The sequence below is a fragment of the Schistocerca nitens genome, chromosome 3, assembly GCF_023898315.1.
Source record: "Schistocerca nitens isolate TAMUIC-IGC-003100 chromosome 3, iqSchNite1.1, whole genome shotgun sequence".
NCBI classification, from domain to species: Eukaryota; Metazoa; Arthropoda; class Insecta; order Orthoptera; family Acrididae; genus Schistocerca; species Schistocerca nitens.
The window spans coordinates 62,299,924-62,318,815 of record NC_064616.1 but is presented as its reverse complement, the minus strand read 5'-3'; the positions used below and the strand labels follow the sequence as shown (position 1 = coordinate 62,318,815).

Genomic DNA, 18,892 nt, shown 5'->3' with positions numbered 1-18,892 from the left:
TTTACGGCGAGAAAAATTAGAATTATTGCTGGAAAAACCTTAAAAATAGCCCTTTTCTTTTTCCTATACAAATGATTTGTAACTAAAACGTAGTCAATTTGAGCTTTATTGCTATGGTATAAAGTTCATATTAAAATGAATCGCAAAATGTGTTGGTAAGCGCATAACTCAACAACGCCTCGACCAATTTGGCCAAATCCTTTTTTAAAATGTTCGTTGAAGTTCAAGGATGGTTTTTACGGCGAGAAAAATTAGAATTATTGCTGGAAAAACCCTAAAAATAGCCCTTTTCTTTTTCCTATACAAATGATTTGTAACTAAAACGTAGTCAATTTGAGCTTTATTGCTATGGTATAAAGTTCATATTAAATTACAAGCACACACTGTTGTCTAAGCAATGTAGGTGTGTTCCTAACGTCAAAGATCATATCTATCAAAACAATGTGCGTGTGTGCGTTGGAGCACAGAATACATAGTTGGAGAAGTTTAATATCGCGTTCCGAAACTCGCGTTTCTTTTGTATTAGTTTCGGCACGCGAGATAAAATGCATCAGTTTCCACGTCATTACATCAGTCAAACAAAAATCGCGTTACAATTCGTACGGCTTAAAAGGATTTGACTTCAAGTCATATAAAATGTAAAAAAAAAAAAAGTTGTCTGTGACCTAATCTACTGAGTTTGCTTTTGTCAACTGATACACGAAACAAATTCGTGTTTTGTGCAGAGTGTTTACTTAGTGTTTGTTTAGTTCGTGATTAGTGAAAAACTAATTTATATTTCATATGCCTCCTATACGACGAAGCAATTTAGGCAGAAGAACCAGAAATGCTACAAACCAAGCTAATTACCGATCTAATCGTACGGCACAAGAACGTGACGACGGAAATGAACGTGAAAGAATTCGGATATCACAAACGCGTGAAGCGCGAGCGAGACATTCAACTAATAATCGCGCAAGTTTGAATCGAGCTGCTTTCAGTTACGATGTGTCAATTGACTACAGTAACTACCAATGTGTTGTTATTGGTTCTATGAACTCGGTTTGCTCACACTGTAAGGCATTAAAATACAAAAACGAAGCCAATGGATTGTGTTACGCAAATGGTAAAGTGAAATTGATACCATTGGACCCACCACCAGAACCATTGTACTCATTGGTTTCAGGAATAGGAACAGATTCTATACACTTTTTGACACATATCCAACAATATAACAATTGCTTTCAAATGACTTCATTTGGGGCAACAAATGTAGTTCGGGAAAATTTTATGCCAACTTTCAAGGTATGTATTATAGCAGTTACTCATAATTATTTTAGCGAACAAAATTTTCTGTCACAAAAGTTAAGATGTGTCACTAATCTTCAATTTCTTAATCACTTATATATCACTTAGTCATCATATTATATGGTGATTCAGTTTCAGTGACACTTTTATTATATTTTATATTACATAGATATTAGTTCAAACTAAATATATACTTTTTAAGATCAAATATTATTTAAGTTTGATCACTGACAATCCATTAATTTATACCACACCATAATATTTTATTTTATTTACAGATACAAGGGCAAATATATCACAGAGTAGGTTCACTGTTACCAGTATCAGATAGCGACAACAAATTCCTGCAAATTTATTTTATGGGCAATTCACCACAAGAAATTGATCTGCGTTGTGCACATAACAATTTAGTAAAGAGGTCTATTGTAGAACAAATTACAGGCGAATTGAGGATATATAAATCAGTTGATTCGGCTACTAATCAAGATGATGTAGTCAACTATCCACCGGAATTTTTAAACTCGCTGGATTTGCCAGGATTGCCACCTCACAATCTTCAATTAAAGGTTGGATCGGTGGTTATAATGTTGCGAAATATCAACCAACCGCGTCTTTGCAACGGTACACGGTTAGCGATAAAAAAATTACTAAACAATGTGATAGAAGCAACTATACTCAAAGGAAAGTATAAAGGAGAAGATGTTCTCATACCGCGCATCCCAATGATTCCGACTGATGTGCCATTTGAGTTTAAACGACTACAGTTTCCAGTGCGGCTTGCTTTTGCTATGACTATAAACAAGTCCCAGGGGCAATCATTAAGTGTTTGTGGTACTAATCTAGAAAACCCATGTTTCTCACATGGTCAATTGTATGTTGCCTGTTCCCGTGTTGGAAAACCATCAGATTTGTTTATCTATGCGCCAGGTAATCAAACAAAAAACATCGTATACCACAAACCACTACAATGATAATAATAATAATTATGATTCACATGATTAACAATAAAGCGATTACTTACTTTTAAATCCTTATATATGTTTTATTTAATTATTTTTTATTCACAACGCCCCATCACCAGGGTGACGGTTCTGTTCAGCAGAATTTTTTTAAATACGTAGGCAAAAAAACTGCCATATTACAAATCTTTTTGACAGGACGAAGTCTGTCGGGTCAGCTAGTAGCATAATAAAATAAACTGAAATCCTTCGAAGCATACGATTTATTACTACAACTGGAATGTCAAAAAGTTTCTCGTCATTTACCTCCGATCCTTGACGTTGTTCGTTATAGACAGATTGTTTGATCGAAGTACACTGTTAAAATATAAGTAAATGAAGACAGTCATCAACGAAATTCTGCTATGGCCGCCACACTGTCCAACTAACAGTTCCAGAATATAAGTGGTGTCTTCTAGCCTTCCTCCAACCTAAGTGACCTCACCTGTCGATCTAGAAAGGAGAGAACCAACTGTTTGATGTGAAATCCAAATATGAGTGATACATATACGGAGTATTGACGGACGTGAAAATAATGGTGCGTTCCAGATAGAAATATGATAGGTTTAACCAGGGATAAATTTCTGCCCTTAAATTACAAACGTAGTAATAAACCAGTTAAGCTAACGAGCATGATAATTCACGAAGTCGCATAGTAATAATTGAGACATGAGACCAAGCGAGGGAGTGCAGCGATCGTGATCGAGAATGCGGAATTTAAACGCTAAAATGCCTGTGCTGGTCTAAATTCACCGTACTTTTTTGTGCAGTAGTTCACAGAAATATCAGAATGCCTAATTCGGTAGCGCCACACCATTTTCGTGTCGCAATCTACATGCAAACTAAAACGGAACTGTGTCCCTGCGAAACTCACTATCTACGTGAGTTTGTACATACATCTTTTCTCAGCAGACCACCATTCAGTATATGGCCTCGAGTGTTGATATTTACCTTCCCTCAAACACTCGTGAATTAAATATGGTGAAAGCAACCTTCAGAATTAATTCATGCGTACGCCGATCCGCTACCTTGTTTCGGAGAGGAACGTGTACAGAATTCAAATGAATGGCTTTAAAGTCTCCACATTTCTTCTGAAAATTTCGCCATTATCGTTTCGCGAGAATGGAGCTATTTCTCCTCCGGCGTAATGCAGAAGGTTACAGTATATACACTCCTGGAAATGGAAAAAAGAACACATTGACACCGGTGTGTCAGACCCACCATACTTGCTCCGGACACTGCGAGAGGGCTGTACAAGCAATGATCACACGCACGGCACAGCGGACACACCAGGAACCGCGGTGTTGGCCGTCGAATGGCGCTAGCTGCGCAGCATTTGTGCACCGCCGCCGTCAGTGTCAGCCAGTTTGCCGTGGCATACGGAGCTCCATCGCAGTCTTTAACACTGGTAGCATGCCGCGACAGCGTGGACGTGAACCGTATGTGCAGTTGACGGACTTTGAGCGAGGGCGTATAGTGGGCATGCGGGAGGCCGGGTGGACGTACCGCCGAATTGCTCAACACGTGGGGCGTGAGGTCTCCACAGTACATCGATGTTGTCGCCAGTGGTCGGCGGAAGGTGCACGTGCCCGTCGACCTGGGACCGGACCGCAGAGACGCACGGATGCACGCCAAGACCGTAGGATCCTACGCAGTGCCGTAGGGGACCGCACCGCCACTTCTCAGCAAATTAGGGACACTGTTGCTCCTGGGGTATCGGCGAGGACCATTCGCAACCGTCTCCATGAAGCTGGGCTACGGTCCCGCACACCATTAGGCCGTCTTCCGCTCACGCCCCAACATCGTGCAGCCCGCCTCCAGTGGTGTCGCGACAGGCGTGAATGGAGGGACGAATGGAGACGTGTCGTCTTCAGCGATGAGAGTCGCTTCTGCCTTGGTGCCAATGATGGTCGTATGCGTGTTTGGCGCCGTGCAGGTGAGCGCCACAATCAGGACTGCATACTACCGAGGCACACAGGGCCAACACCCGGCATCATGGTGTGGGGAGCGATCGCCTACACTGGCCGTACACCACTGGTGATCGTCGAGGTGACACTGAATAGTGCACGGTACATCCAAACCGTCATCGAACTCATCGTTCTACCATTCCTAGACCGGCAAGGGAACTTGCTGTTCCAACAGGACAATGCACGTCCGCATGTATCCCGTGCCACCCAACGTGCTCTAGAAGGTGTAAGTCAACTACCCTGGCCAGCAAGATCTCCGGATCTGTCCCCCATTGAGCATGTTTGGGACTGGATGAAGCGTCGTCTCACGCGGTCTGCACGTCCAGCACGAACGCTGGTCCAACTGAGGCGCCAGGTGGAAATGGCATGGCAAGCCGTTCCACAGGACTACATCCAGCATCTCTACGATCGTCTCCATGGGAGAATAGCAGCCTGCATTGCTGCGAAAGGTGGATATACACTGTACTAGTGCCGACATTGTGCATGCTCTGTTGCCTGTGTCTATGTGCCTGTGGTTCTGTCAGTGTGATCATGTGATGTGTCTGACCCCAGGAATGTGTCAATAAAGTTTCCCCTTCCTGGGACAATGAATTCACGGTGTTCTTATTTCAATTTCCAGGAGTGTATATCCGAATTTAAGTGAGCTACCATTCTGTAGCAAAACTAACATTTTCTCGCCAACCTTCTGGAGTTTTTTACTACGCCTTTGAAGCGCTTGTACCTTCCTTTAAAAACAATAATGACCAGAAGACAATACTGAAGTTTTGTGCAGGATACCTTACAAGTCTCCATACAGAGTATGGTAATAAGCGCCTTCCGTTACTCTTCCAAAGACGAAACAATAATAATCCGAACTTAATATTAGTTCTACCACTATAAATGTCATTTTCGTACTTCTATCGTGGACTGGTGCAAAAGGAAGGGTGGTTCCATAAGAAAAACGTTGCCATGATACATCAACGGATAAAGCACCTTATACTTCCAATATGTCCAGTCATAAAGAGCTGCTCTCTTGTACTGTTGAACAATATCTTGCCAGTAGCACTACTACTGATTTTCCAGTTTTATAATGCATTGTTCTTCATATATGTCAAAGTTATTTTCAGAGAGTTTATAAGACAAATAAAGGTTGGTTGGCTGATTCAGGGGAGGGGACCAAACAGCGTGGTCATCGGTTCCATCAGATTATGGAAGGATGAGGAAGGAAGTCGGCCGTGCCCTTTCAAAGGAACCATCCCGACATTTGCCTGAAGCGATTTAGGGAAATCACGGAAAACATAAATAAGGATGGTCGGATGCGGGTTTGAGCCGTCGTCCTCCTGAATGTGAGTGTAAAGTATGACATAGGTATGAAGTGCGAACAATAAAAGTCGACTTAAAGCATTATTACTTCTTTCCTATACTACATTTTAGATTACGATAAAGAATTATTTTTCTAGTGAAGACCCCTGACCGAAAATGTTCAGTTTGGCTCCTGCGGGGCGTCGAAGTATCTCCTCCTCCTCCTCCTCCTCCTCCTCCTTCTCCTCCTGGAGTGCTGTGTTTGGTAGCCTTACTTGTTATGCAAACCATTAGCCATCAGAGTAAGGTGGACGCACAGTTCTCGCCTGCAGAAGGCTTTCTATGTTAGTTGGACGGTAAACTAATAATTTTCAAGCGGTAACCCATGTCCAGAATACTATGGTTTGAGCACACTATTCTGATATCAAGCGAAATTTGTGATTGTATTGATGAGTTCTTGGTACAGAGTGTACAGCAATGGAGACTCATCGATAGATTTAGAAGTAACTTCAGGTACTCCGCAGGAAAGTGTGCTGGGACCATTGCAGCCCACGTTTTGTGTTAATGACGTAGTAGGCAATAGTAATAACAACCTCAGTTTTTTTGCAGATGATGCATTTATCTATAATGAAGTAATATCCATTCGGATATTGATCATATCTGAAAGTGATGCAAAGATTTATAGATTCTTTTAAATTTTTAGAAACGTAACATTAAACACTTCACAAAAGGGAAAAACGTAATTTCGCGTGAAAACAATATAAAAAAGTCGTTACTAGAAGCGATCAAAACATAAAAATCACTGGGGGTAATAATTTGGAGGGTTATTAATCTCATAGGCTCAGTCATACATAAAGCAGACGGCAAACTTCGGTTCATTGGTAGAATACTTGAGAAATGCGATGTCTGCAAACATGAATGCTTACATAACACTCGTGCTACACATCCTAGAATATTATCACTTGTGTGGGACCCATACCAAATAGAACTAACAGGAGATATTCATCGTATACAAAGAAGGGCTGCACAAGTAGTCACAATGTTTGACCCATGGGAGTGTCACGGAAATGCTGAAGAAACTGAACTGGCAAAAGCTTGAAGATGGGCACAAACTATCCCTAGAAAACTTACTTTCAAGTTTTCTAGAACCAGTTTATAATGCTGAGTCTGGGAATACAGGAGGGTCGTTGAGTAAGAAATGCAGCTCATTTTCTTCTCTAAGCAGGGTGAATTTATTCGTGATTTCGATACACCGTATAGTTCCAAAAATCTTTGTCTATAAAACCCTATTTTTCAACGTAATCTCCGTTCGATTATATAGCCTTACGCCACCTTAATGTGAGAGTCTGTATTCCGTCAAGGTAATACTTTAATGGTCTGATTCTTAGGCAAGTTGTTGCTGAAACAGTAACTTCCCCGTCATTTCTGTAGCGCTTCCCGTGGAGTCCATACTTCACTGAGCCAATGATACGGAAGTCAGAAGGCGTGAGACCCGTGCTGTAGGGCAGAACAGTCCAACTAAGTGTTGTGATATTCTCTAGGGTTCGCGGACTTGTGTTATCGTGGAGAATGAGAATTGCGTTCGTATTATTGTCGCCACCATCACGAATTAATCGATCTTTAACTTCCTAAGAGTCTCATAACAACTTCAGAGTTGATCGTTTAACCACGAGGGAGGACATCGAACAGAATAGCCGCTTCACAGTGCCAGAAGCCTGTAGCCATGACCTTACCAGCTGAGTCTACTGTTTCGAACTATTTCTTCGGAGGAGACGTTGTGCGGTGCCTCGCCATGGACTGCCGTTCCGTTTCACACTCAAAACGGTGAACGGGTGTTTCATCGCCTGTAACCATAACTGAAGTAAAATCATCACCAGCCGCCTCTTAACGTGCAAACAAATAGACGCAGATGTCCCTCCTTTTCTCTTTATGCTCTTCAGCTAGGCTTCGAGGAACTCAGCTGACACAAAGCTATTAATACGCTTACTGATGGACAAGTGTGTCTCCGATAATTATTTCGTGCTGTTAGTTCATGAGCCCACGCGAATAGTAAACGGTTGTGAAAACACATTTGACCTCTTAGCAACAAATAAACTGAGTTGATAAGGAGCATCAAAACGAATACAGGAATTAGTGTACACAGGGTTGTCGTAGCGAGATTGAATACTATAACACCCAAATTCTCCAAAATTAAACGAAAAATATAACTGTTTAAAAAAGCAGATAAAATATCACTTAATGCCTTCCTGAGAGACAATATCCACTCCTTCCAAATTAACAATATAAGTGCAGACCAGATAAGGCTTCAATTAAAAGAAAATGTATCGACAGCAATTCAGAGATTTATACCGAATAAATTAACAAACGCCGGAGCTGATGCTCCTTCGTACACAAAACGGGACGGAACACTGTTGCAGAAACAACGGAACAAAATTTAAACTGACGCAAAATCCCCAAGATTGGCGATCTTTTAGAAAAGCTCGAAATTTAGAACCGACTTGAATAGGAAAAACTTAAAATAGTTTCCACAACGAAACATTGTCTCGAAACCTAGAAGAAAATCCAAAGAGATTCTGGTCGTACACTATGTGATCAAAAGTATCCGGACACCTGGCTGAAAATGACTTAAATGTTCGTGGCAACCTCCATCTATAATGCTGCAATTCAATATGGTATTGGCCCAGCCTTTGCCTTGAACACAGCTTCACTCTCGCAGGCATATGTTCAATCAGGTGCTGGAAGGGTTCTTGGGGAATGGCAGCCCATTCTTCACGGAGTGCTGCACTGAGAAGAGGTATCGATGTCGGTCGGTGAGGTCTGATACGAAGTCGGCGTTCCAAAACATTCCATAAGTGTTCTGTAGGATTCAGGTCAGGACTCTGTGCAGGCCAGTCCATTACAGGGATGTTATTGTCGTGTAACCACTCCGCTACAGGGAGCGCATTATGAACAGGTACTCGGCCATGTCGAAAGATGCAATCGCCATCCCCGAATTGCTCTTCAACTGTGGGAAGCAAGAAGGTGCTTCAAACAGCAGTGTAGGCCTGTGCTGTGATAGTACCACGCAAAACAACAAGGTTTGCAAGCCCCCTCCATGACAAACACGACCATACCATAACACACCGCCTCCGAATTTTACTGTTGGCACTATACACGCTGGTAGATGACGTTCACCGGGCATTCGTTATACCCATACCCTGCCATCGGATCTCCACATTGTGTACCATGATTCGTCACTCCACACAACGTTTTTACGCTGTTCAATCGTCCAATGTTTACGTTCCTTACACAAAGCGAGGCGTCTTTTGGCATTTACCGGCGTGATGAGTGGCTTATGAGCAGCCGTTCGACCATGAAATCCAAGCTTTCTTACCTCCCACCTAACTCTCATAATACTTGCAGTGGATCCTCATGCAGTTGGAACTCCTGTGTTTTGGTCTGGATAGATGTCTGCCTATTACACATTACGACCCTCTTCAACCGTCAGCGGTCTCTGTCAGTCAACTTTTTTTTTTTTCTTTATTGTGATTTTAAACACCTTATACAAAGGCGGGCTGTCAGCAGCACAATACGCCGCTCTTCAGCCTTGAGTTTGACAACAAGTAGTACATAAAGGTGGCACAGAGTAGACAGTAAAAACGGTGGGCAAAAAATGTAGACACTAAAAATCGAAAAAACATGGAGCCGTTCACGCTGGACGAGAAACAGCACTAACACTAGGCGACACGGTGCACAGAACATGGATGATGGCGACGGCACGTGAGCGGTGGTGGCGTGACGGCGAACAACACTACACACAAACGAAGGCACACACACGAAACACTGACGGCGATGATCTCCGGCGCGCGAATGTTCACTGAGCGTGTACGAGTCCGGGGACCTGCCAAGAGAGGAGGTGGAGGAGGAGAAAGGGGAAGGGGAATGGGAGAGGGGAGAGCAGAGATGCCATGGGCAAAGGAGAGAGGGGGAGGGAGGAAGGGGGAGGGGAAGCCCGGGGGAGAGGGGAGGAGGGAGGGGGGAAAGGAAAGGGAAGGGAAGGGAGGGAGGGAGGGTGCCTAAAGGAAAGGACACAGGAGGCGGGGGGGGGGAGGATCAAAGTTGATAGGAGGGGTAGATGCAGGGGAGGAGGACATCATCAGGGAGGGGGAGCTGGCGGAAGCCACCTTGGGAGAGGGTAAGGAGGGTTGAGAGATGGAGACCGGGTGGGACGTGGGAATACAGGTGCGGCAGCGGGCGGGGGTGGGAGAGGATCGGGGAGACGAGCGGGTGAGGAGGGTCGAGTTTACGGGAGGTGTACAGGATCCGTATCCTTTCAAGGAAAAGGAGGAGGTGGGGGAAGGGGATGACATCATACAGGATCCGTGTGGGGGAGGGGAGACGGATGCGATAGGCGAGGCGGAGAGCATGGCGTTCAAAGATTTGGAGGGATTTATAAAAGGGAGGGGGGGCGGAGATCCAAGCCGGATGGGCATAACAAAGGATAGGGCGGATGAGGGATTTATAGGTGTGGAGGATGGTGGAGGGGTCCAGACCCCACGTACGGCCGGAGAGGAGCTTGAGGAGACTGAGTCGAGAGCGTGCCTTGGCTTGGATTGTCCGGAGGTGGGGAGTCCAGGAGAGGCGACGGTCGAGGGTGACGCCAAGGTACTTAAGGGTGGGAGTGAGGGTGATAGGACGGCCATAGATGGTGATGTAGAACTCAAGGAGGCGGAAGGAAGGGGTGGTTTTGCCTACAATGATCGCCTGGTCAGTCAACAGACGAGGTCGGCCTTTACGCCTTTGTGCTGTACATGTCCCTTCACATTTCCACTTTACTGTCACGTCCGAAACAGTGGACCTAGGGATTTTTAGGAGTGTGGAAATTTCGCGTACTGACGTGTGACATCAGTGATACCCAATCACCTGACAAAGTTCGAATTCCGTGAGTTCCGTGGAGCGTCCCATTCTGCTCTCTCACGATCTCTAATGACTACTGACGTCGCGGTTATGGAATACCTGGCAGTAGGTGGCAGCACAGTGCACCTAAGCTGAGAAACGTATGTTTTTGGGGGCGTCCTTATACTTTCGATCGCGTAGTGTATGTGATGTATGTTAACGGCAAAACACAATCAATGCCACCTCTGCGCAATAGCAATGGAGATACTATCGAAGACAGTGCTGCCAAAGCAGAGTTACTAAACACAGTCTTCCGAAATGCCTTTACAAAGGAAGACGAAGTAAATATTCCAGGATTCTAATCAAGAACAGCTGCCTACATGGGTAACGTATAAGTAAATATCATCGGAGTAGTGAAACAACTTACATCACTTAATAAAAGCAAGTCTTCTGGTCCAGACCGTATACCCATTAGGTTCCTTTCAGAGTATGCTGATGCAATAGCTCAATACTTGACAATCATATACAACCGTTCGCTCGATGGAAGATCCGTACTCAAAGACTGGGAAGCTGCACAGGTCACACCAATATTGAAGAAAGGTAGTAGGAGTAATCCATTAAATTTCAAACCCATATCATTCAAGTCGTTATGCAGCAGGATTTTGGATCGTAAATTGAGTTCGATTATCATGAATTACCTTGAAGAAAACGGTGTATTGACAGACAGTCGGCACGGATTTAGAAAACATCTCTCTTGTGAAACACAACTAGTTCTTACTCGCATGAAGTGCTGAGTGCTATTGACAAAGGATTTCAGATTAATTCCGTATTTCTGGATTTCCGAAAGGCTATTGACACTGTACCATTCAAGCCGCTTGTGGTGAAATTGCGTGCTTATGGAATATCGTCTCGTTTATGTGACTGTATTTGTGACTTCCTGCCAGAGAGCTGCTCACAGTTCGTAGTAATGGACGGAAAGTCATCGAGTAAAACAGAAGTGATTTCTAGCGTTACCCAACTTAGTATTATAGGCCTTTGCTGTTGCTTATCTATATAAACGATTTGGGAGACAATCTGAGCAGCCGTCTTAGGCAGTTTTTAGATGACGCCGTCGTTTATCGACTAATAAAGGCTAACCAACGACTGCGTTTTATTGGCCGCCTACAGTACGCTTGTGCGTTTTCTTTTAGAATACTGCTCCGCTGTGTGGGAACCATATCAGATAGGATTGACGAAGTACATCGAAAAAGTTTAAAGAAGGGCAGCACGTTTTGTATTATCGCGGAATAGAGGAGAGAGTGTCACTGAAATGATACAGAATTTAGGGTGGACATAATTAAAAGAAGTGCGTTTTTCGTTGTGACGGAATCTTCTCACGAAATTCAAATCTCCAACTTTCTTCTTCGAATGCGAAGATATTCTGTTTACAGCAACCTACATAGGGAGAAATAATCACCATGATAAAATAAGAAAAATCAGAGCTCGTACGGAAACATATAGGTGTTCGTTCTTTCCGCGCGCTACACGACATTGGAATAACAGAGAATTGTGAAGATGGTTCAATGAACCTTCTTCCAAGCACTTAAATGTGATTTGCAGAGTATCCATGTAGATGTAGATGTCAGCACTGCCAACAGAGATGTCAAGCTGAGCACTGAGTTCTTTGATCGTCATTCTTCGATCACCCGAGTAAGAGTGCCCACACGTTGCAACATTGCAGGCGTCACACTGTGTGCGGCCAGTCTGCGAGTGAGATATCAGACAGATATCCTTCTCCTTGTTCTACTGACGACAGACGTTTCGCCCAGCGACTTTCCGTGCTTTTATTCACTGACCGCATCCGTAGACATTCTGTAAGCGACTGTGAATATTTGTGATGGTCTCATTTCCCGCTTGAGTAAATCCAATAAGTGCTCTTTGCTTGGAACACACACTAGGAGCAAATTATATTTTGAAGGCCGTTTATAGCGCAGTTATTTAACGTGAATTATGTGAGATTGCGTGGAAATGTTTAAGTACGTCGCTAACAAGATTAAAATTTTTCTGAAACAAAATTGACCGAAAAATGTGTTGTATTAGTTGTTGAAAGTCCCTCGTACTACAGCCCCCAACGCATAGCCCCGTAGGGATCCCGAGGACAAGAATAGGATAATTGCAGCGTACACAAAGACGTTTCAACAGTCACTCTTCCCCTGTTTCAGACGTGAATGGAATGGGGAGAAGTACTAATAACTGGTAACATGGGAGATACCCTTTTCCATGCACTTCATAGTGAATTGGCGAGTATGGATGCAGATGTAGGTGGTGATGGGTGTGCCTTACCCATTTCATTAATAAACCCAAAACGAGCATCGAACCTTGCATAAAATTACAAACTGGGTTCAAAATTTTGGTGTACAACTTAACTGCGTAGTATACATCATCAGTGCAGTGACGGAAACACGTGGTGAAATGCATGCGGCTATACTCTCGGTACTTGATTCATGCAACAAGATCCTCGTCTGCTGTCGCAGGAGTAGTGTCGATACCCGATCGCAGGAGTAGTCTCGATACCCGACAGTCAAGAAGTGGAAGATTTAGCGACCTTGGTGGCCATGGAATCGTTTATCATTACATCGATCTCGGTAAATGACGTCCAGATACTTTGACATGTGCATCAAAGTGAGTTGGACCTCTGTTGCTCTGCAGCTACTTTACCCGACGAACCCCTAAGGCCTCCTCACACCTAACGTGAAGACATTCGTTGACTGGGAGCTGATCGAATTTTAGGACGTCACAACTCGGAATTTTGCGTTCCAGAGAACTGTCAAGCATGAAAGAGTGAATAAATGAGTCATATTTCTGCTACGTGGAGAGGAACGTAGCCAAGGAGATGGACAATCGCTTTCTACGTCACAAGCAGAATACAGGAAACGCCATACTGAATTAAGTCGTAGGCAGTTAAAGTCTATATTTGATGAATTTTATTTTGTAACTTACGACCTATGAATATATATACTGTTTCAAAACACCAGCGCATTGAGCATGTCTGGATAGCGCGTCTTTATTGGTACGATTTGTTGCAATAAAATGGCGAGAAATGTAGTATTTATGGTTTGGGAATTTTTAAATTTAGTTGTTTACATGTTACAGGTTGCATGTCATGACAGTATGCGGTTTCATGCAATGGCGCACTGAAGATTCATGAAGAACGCGGTTTTTAATCATTAAATTACGAGCCAGACACTGCCAACAGCCGCAAGAGAGCGCTGTGGTCACAAATCACGATGAGGTGCGTGTAGCGAGTGATGTGCCAGCTCGTTTCGAATCGTGCACCAACCACGATGAAAACCACATCTGACACGCTTCACGATGAGAAACACGTCTCGTGTGAGGATGACATTAGTGAAATGATATCCAATAGTATAGGAAGAACAGCTTTGAGAAAAATTGTTCAGTGCGAGTAGACCTCGCACTATAAGGGTTTCGTACAAACTTAATTATCTATACAGACAGTTCATCCATTCCGGGAATCGAGAACATCTACGATATCGATGTTGATACTAGTAAAATATAGGTCCTGGGAATTCCAAGACTTTCGAGAATGTTGTAATTTTAAATTTGAAGTCACATAACAAATGAAAAAAGGAAAAATTTTGGCTTATAAATTAATTTTCCGGATTTTTTACTATGCTTTTACTGTTAAACCTTGTTTCCTGCTAAATTTCATGACTGTAGGTCAACGGGAAGTACCATGTTGGTTTTAATGTTAGAGATCGCGAATATCAAAATATGTGACATAAACGGCCGTATCTTTTTACTGCGTTGAGTTATAGGATTGCATTTATCACACCTCCAAGGGATCTTTGACCTAAGTGCGTGAAATAAATTTCAACTTGATACGTTTACCCATTCATGAGAAATAGGGGTTTTAACACACGGACGGACAGTAGGGTAACAAATGGCAAAAAAATTTTTCGTGTGATATAACTAGAAATTTTTTTCTTTAGTTGCTTTCGTTGTAATGTGAAGCCGTACTTCTTCCCAAATTTCGTGATTATAGATAACTTGAAGTACCCTATAGGTTTTGATGAGTGATATTTCGAGTATGAAAATATGTGACATAAAAGGCCGTATCTTTTGACTGGACTGACTTAGAAGTTTCAATTTTTGACACCGCCAAGGGACCGTACACATTAGTATGTGGCGTAAATTTCAACTTCATAAGTCCACCCGTTCATGAGAAAAGCGGTTTTTAGCAGTCGGACAGAAAGACAGACACACGAAAGAACGGACGGGAAACAAAGTGCTCCTATAAGGGTTTAGTTTTTACCGATTCAGGCACGGTACTCTAAAATATAGGGTAAACTGTCCCTTCGAGTCTGGGTGGCATCAGAAACAGTCCACTGTCTTGATCACAAACTAGCCTAATCGGTAGGTTCACACGAATCATGCGTTGTTCACGTCTAACCATTTGCGCAGGTCGATTTTGGTTTGCCCAGATATGAGTGTTGTGCGAGTTTACAGTGGACATGCATTTATCAGTCAAAAGCAGCCCAAGTTGGTACTTTGGGCTGGAGGCCATGTAGCGCTGTACATACACTCCTGGAAATTGAAATAAGAACACCGTGAATTCATTGTCCCAGGAAGGGGAAACTTTATTGACACATTCCTGGGGTCAGATACATCACATGATCACACTGACAGAACCACAGGCACATAGACACAGGCAACAGAGCATGCACAATGTCGGCACTAGTACAGTGTATATCCACCTTTCGCAGCAATGCAGGCTGCTATTCTCCCATGGAGACGATCGTAGAGATGCTGGATGTAGTCCTGTGGAACGGCTTGCCATGCCATTTCCACCTGGCGCCTCAGTTGGACCAGCGTTCGTGCTGGACGTGCAGACCGCGTGAGACGACGCTTCATCCAGTCCCAAACATGCTCAATGGGGGACAGATCCGGAGATCTTGCTGGCCAGGGTAGTTGACTTACACCTTCTAGAGCACGTTGGGTGGCACGGGATACATGCGGACGTGCATTGTCCTGTTGGAACAGCAAGTTCCCTTGCCGGTCTAGAAATGGTAGAACGATGGGTTCGATGACGGTTTGGATGTACCGTGCACTATTCAGTGTCCCCTCGACGATCACCAGTGGTGTACGGCCAGTGTAGGAGATCGCTCCCCACACCATGATGCCGGGTGTTGGCCCTGTGTGCCTCGGTCGTATGCAGTCCTGATTGTGGCGCTCACCTGCACGGCGCCAAACACGCATACGACCATCATTGGCACCAAGGCAGAAGCGACTCTCATTGCTGAAGACGACACGTCTCCATTCGTCCCTCCATTCACGCCTGTCGCGACACCACTGGAGGCGGGCTGCACGATGTTGGGGCGTGAGCGGAAGACGGCCTAACGGTGTGCGGGACCGTAGGCCAGCTTCATGGAGACGGTTGCGAATGGTCCTCGCCGATACCCCAGGAGCAACAGTGTCCCTAATTTGCTGGGAAGTGGCGGTGCGGTCCCCTACGGCACTGCGTAGGATCCTACTGTCTTGGCGTGCATCCGTGCGTCGCTGCGGTCCGGTCCCAGGTCGACGGGCACGTGCACCTTCCGCCGACCACTGGCGACAACATCGATGTACTGTGGAGACCTCCCGCCCCACGTGTTGAGCAATTCGGCGGTACGTCCACCCGGCCTCCCGCATGCCCACTATACGCCCTCGCTCAAAGTCCGTCAACTGCACATACGGTTCACGTCCACGCTGTCGCGGCATGCTACCAGTGTTAAAGACTGCGATGGAGCTCCGTATGCCACGGCAAACTGGCTGACACTGACGGCGGCGGTGCACAAATGCTGCGCAGCTAGCGCCATTCGACGGCCAACACCGCGGTTCCTGGTGTGTCCGCTGTGCCGTGCGTGTGATCATTGCTTGTACAGCCCTCTCGCAGTGTCCGGAGCAAGTATGGTGGGTCTGACACACCGGTGTCAATGTGTTCTTTTTTCCATTTCCAGGAGTGTATAATTCGGTAACAGCGGTTGACAAAAACGGTTCAAATGGCTCTGAGCACTATGGGACTCAACATCTGAGGTCATCAGTCCCCTAGAGCTTAGAACTACTTAAACCTAACTAACCTAAGGACACCACACACATGCCCGAGGCAGGATTCGAACCTGCGACCGTAGCAGTCGCGCGGGTCCGGACTGAAGCGCCTAGAACCGCTCGGCCACCACGGCGCGCACAGCGGTTGACAAAGGAGGTTTTCCACTATTGCCTATAGTCTCTGTAGATGATATGGATGTAGCTGTTGCTCACGAATATCACTTCTTATGTTAGCATCACACGTGCCCAAATTTGGCGCAACTTCACGGATACCGGTTCCCCTTCAAATATCTCAAAATGTCCAACTCAAAGGCAACTAATCGAACTGAGCATGGATGGCCATCATCCATTTTTGGCAGAAATACAAATGATATAGTATTCAGAAAGTTTTCCACAAGGGCAGTAAATCTGTCTACACCGCATGCGTCTACTGAATGGACAGTAAAATGTAACAAGGGCAGAGCCCACACTTTGCTATACGTACAAGCTCCGGAAATACTCCTGGCGGAAAAGTCCATATGTACTTGCAACTTCCCAGTATTTCTTAGTCTTCCTCGAACTGATCCAAACGTCGAATGATACAAAATATTTTTCTTAGGAAAACTTTCTGCATACAGTCATTCGCACAATTCCGCTTTTAACTTTGCTATATGCAAGTAGCTTATCGGTCACGTCAATAGTTACGTTTTGGTACGTAATGCTGTCAACAAAGTTACTGCCCTGGTGCACAACTCAGCTATGTAACCGTGATCGTGTGTCCGCACTACACTGATTGTCTAATGGGATGCATAAGTAATCATAATATCAAAATTTAACAACACCATTTTCAAACTGTGACACTAAACAGGACCCAAACTATGCACTTCCGAACAGGGGTTTTATCACGAAAAATTTCGTCTTGCTGAACAACATTGTCATGATGTTTTCTATTCATCCTGTTAAAGTTATGACTGCAATGGTGAACCGATCGACCTTTACTAGCGCTTATTTTGTGATACGTGTTGTACCAACTAAAACACTGTATTAATAGTCCGTAGTTGTTCCTTTTACTTTTGCTCCTTGCCTACACATAGATAGAGGGGTCTAATACTTAATTTTTAAGATCTGAAATAGTACCACCGACGCTTAATTACATAGATGTCAAACGAATAAATAATGTTTCAGTTTGAAATTATGTTCGCAAATAACCAAATTAAAAGTAATTTTTTGTTATTTCTCAGTATTTGAGAACGAGAACTACCAGACTAATTTGTTTCTTAGTTTTTATCAATACTGGGAGTAGCTATATGTCCTCCGACTGTTTCATACATTGGATTTACTTCTCGGATCTTTACAAGAACTAACGAAAAGGGAAGAAGTAGATAGTACTAGGACTATGAGACGCATTGGGCGGTATGTAATCGATGGTTTAAACAGGTACATCTGCACCAGTGTTCTGTTTCCGTACTTCTATGTAAAACAATGCGTTCTTCTGTCTCCACGTCTCCTGGGCGAACGATCAGTAGTTATATACTGTGGAAATGTGAAACAAATGCATGAGAGAAGAAAACCTCTGGTAAACAAACTAGAATACCACGAATACAAATGAAATGCTTGCGACTACTTAAAATTTATTGCTGTTGTGCTTGGCTACAACTTTATTTCATAAAGTATTCTTACTTTCTTTGCAAATGGGAAACAGGGCAAGGATGAAGCATTACCCCTGAAAGGAATGGTCAGGTCGAAGAACAATAAATTAAAAACCATAAAGATGTAGTTCACAAATCACATATGAATGCAGTAAATTATTATTTACCGTCAGTACATAAGTCTTGACATGAAGAAAACTTGTGTTAAGGCGATAGATAATAGTGGAATTGGATTCACACATGCCGATAATTATTCAAGACCAAGTTATACAATGGTCACAGGAAGGATCCCTGTAGGGTTCACATAGGGAAACCGATGAGCGACAACAATTTCAACCACACGCAGAATTCAGCTGAAAGAAGGGCTTGGGAAATTTTTAGGGAAGATTGAGTGCAGTTTCTTCAGATTCCACATGGTACAAAGCTTTTCATATGATGTAATAAACGAGTGTAGGACGTGTCTTGCCTTTAAAACTCCAATTTGCGCAACCTCACTGGAACTTCTCATATATAAGTATCGAAGTAGAGATCAATGAGAATGGCGAGAGTTTCTGCCAACGCATTTCGGACCTAAAAATAAGATATCAAGTGAAGTCGAGTACAGATATGTTGGATGACTGTTGTCATACACACAAAATACAACACGAGATGCAAGAGTTCTCTTTCCAATTATCTAGAATTATCAAAGATTTGTAAAAATGAATCAGACGTAACTCAAAAACAAAACATCTGATAGCAAATTCAAAGATATATTTTTTATTCCGTGGAACAA

General features: G+C 43.8%; 1 protein-coding gene across 1 annotated transcript in view; it reads right to left on the bottom strand.

Annotated features, from left to right (window-relative positions):
* Positions 1 to 18,892, bottom strand: part of LOC126249073 (uncharacterized) — a 215,600-nt gene that overhangs the window by 182,284 nt on the left and 14,424 nt on the right. The gene's annotated exons all lie outside the window — the stretch shown is intronic.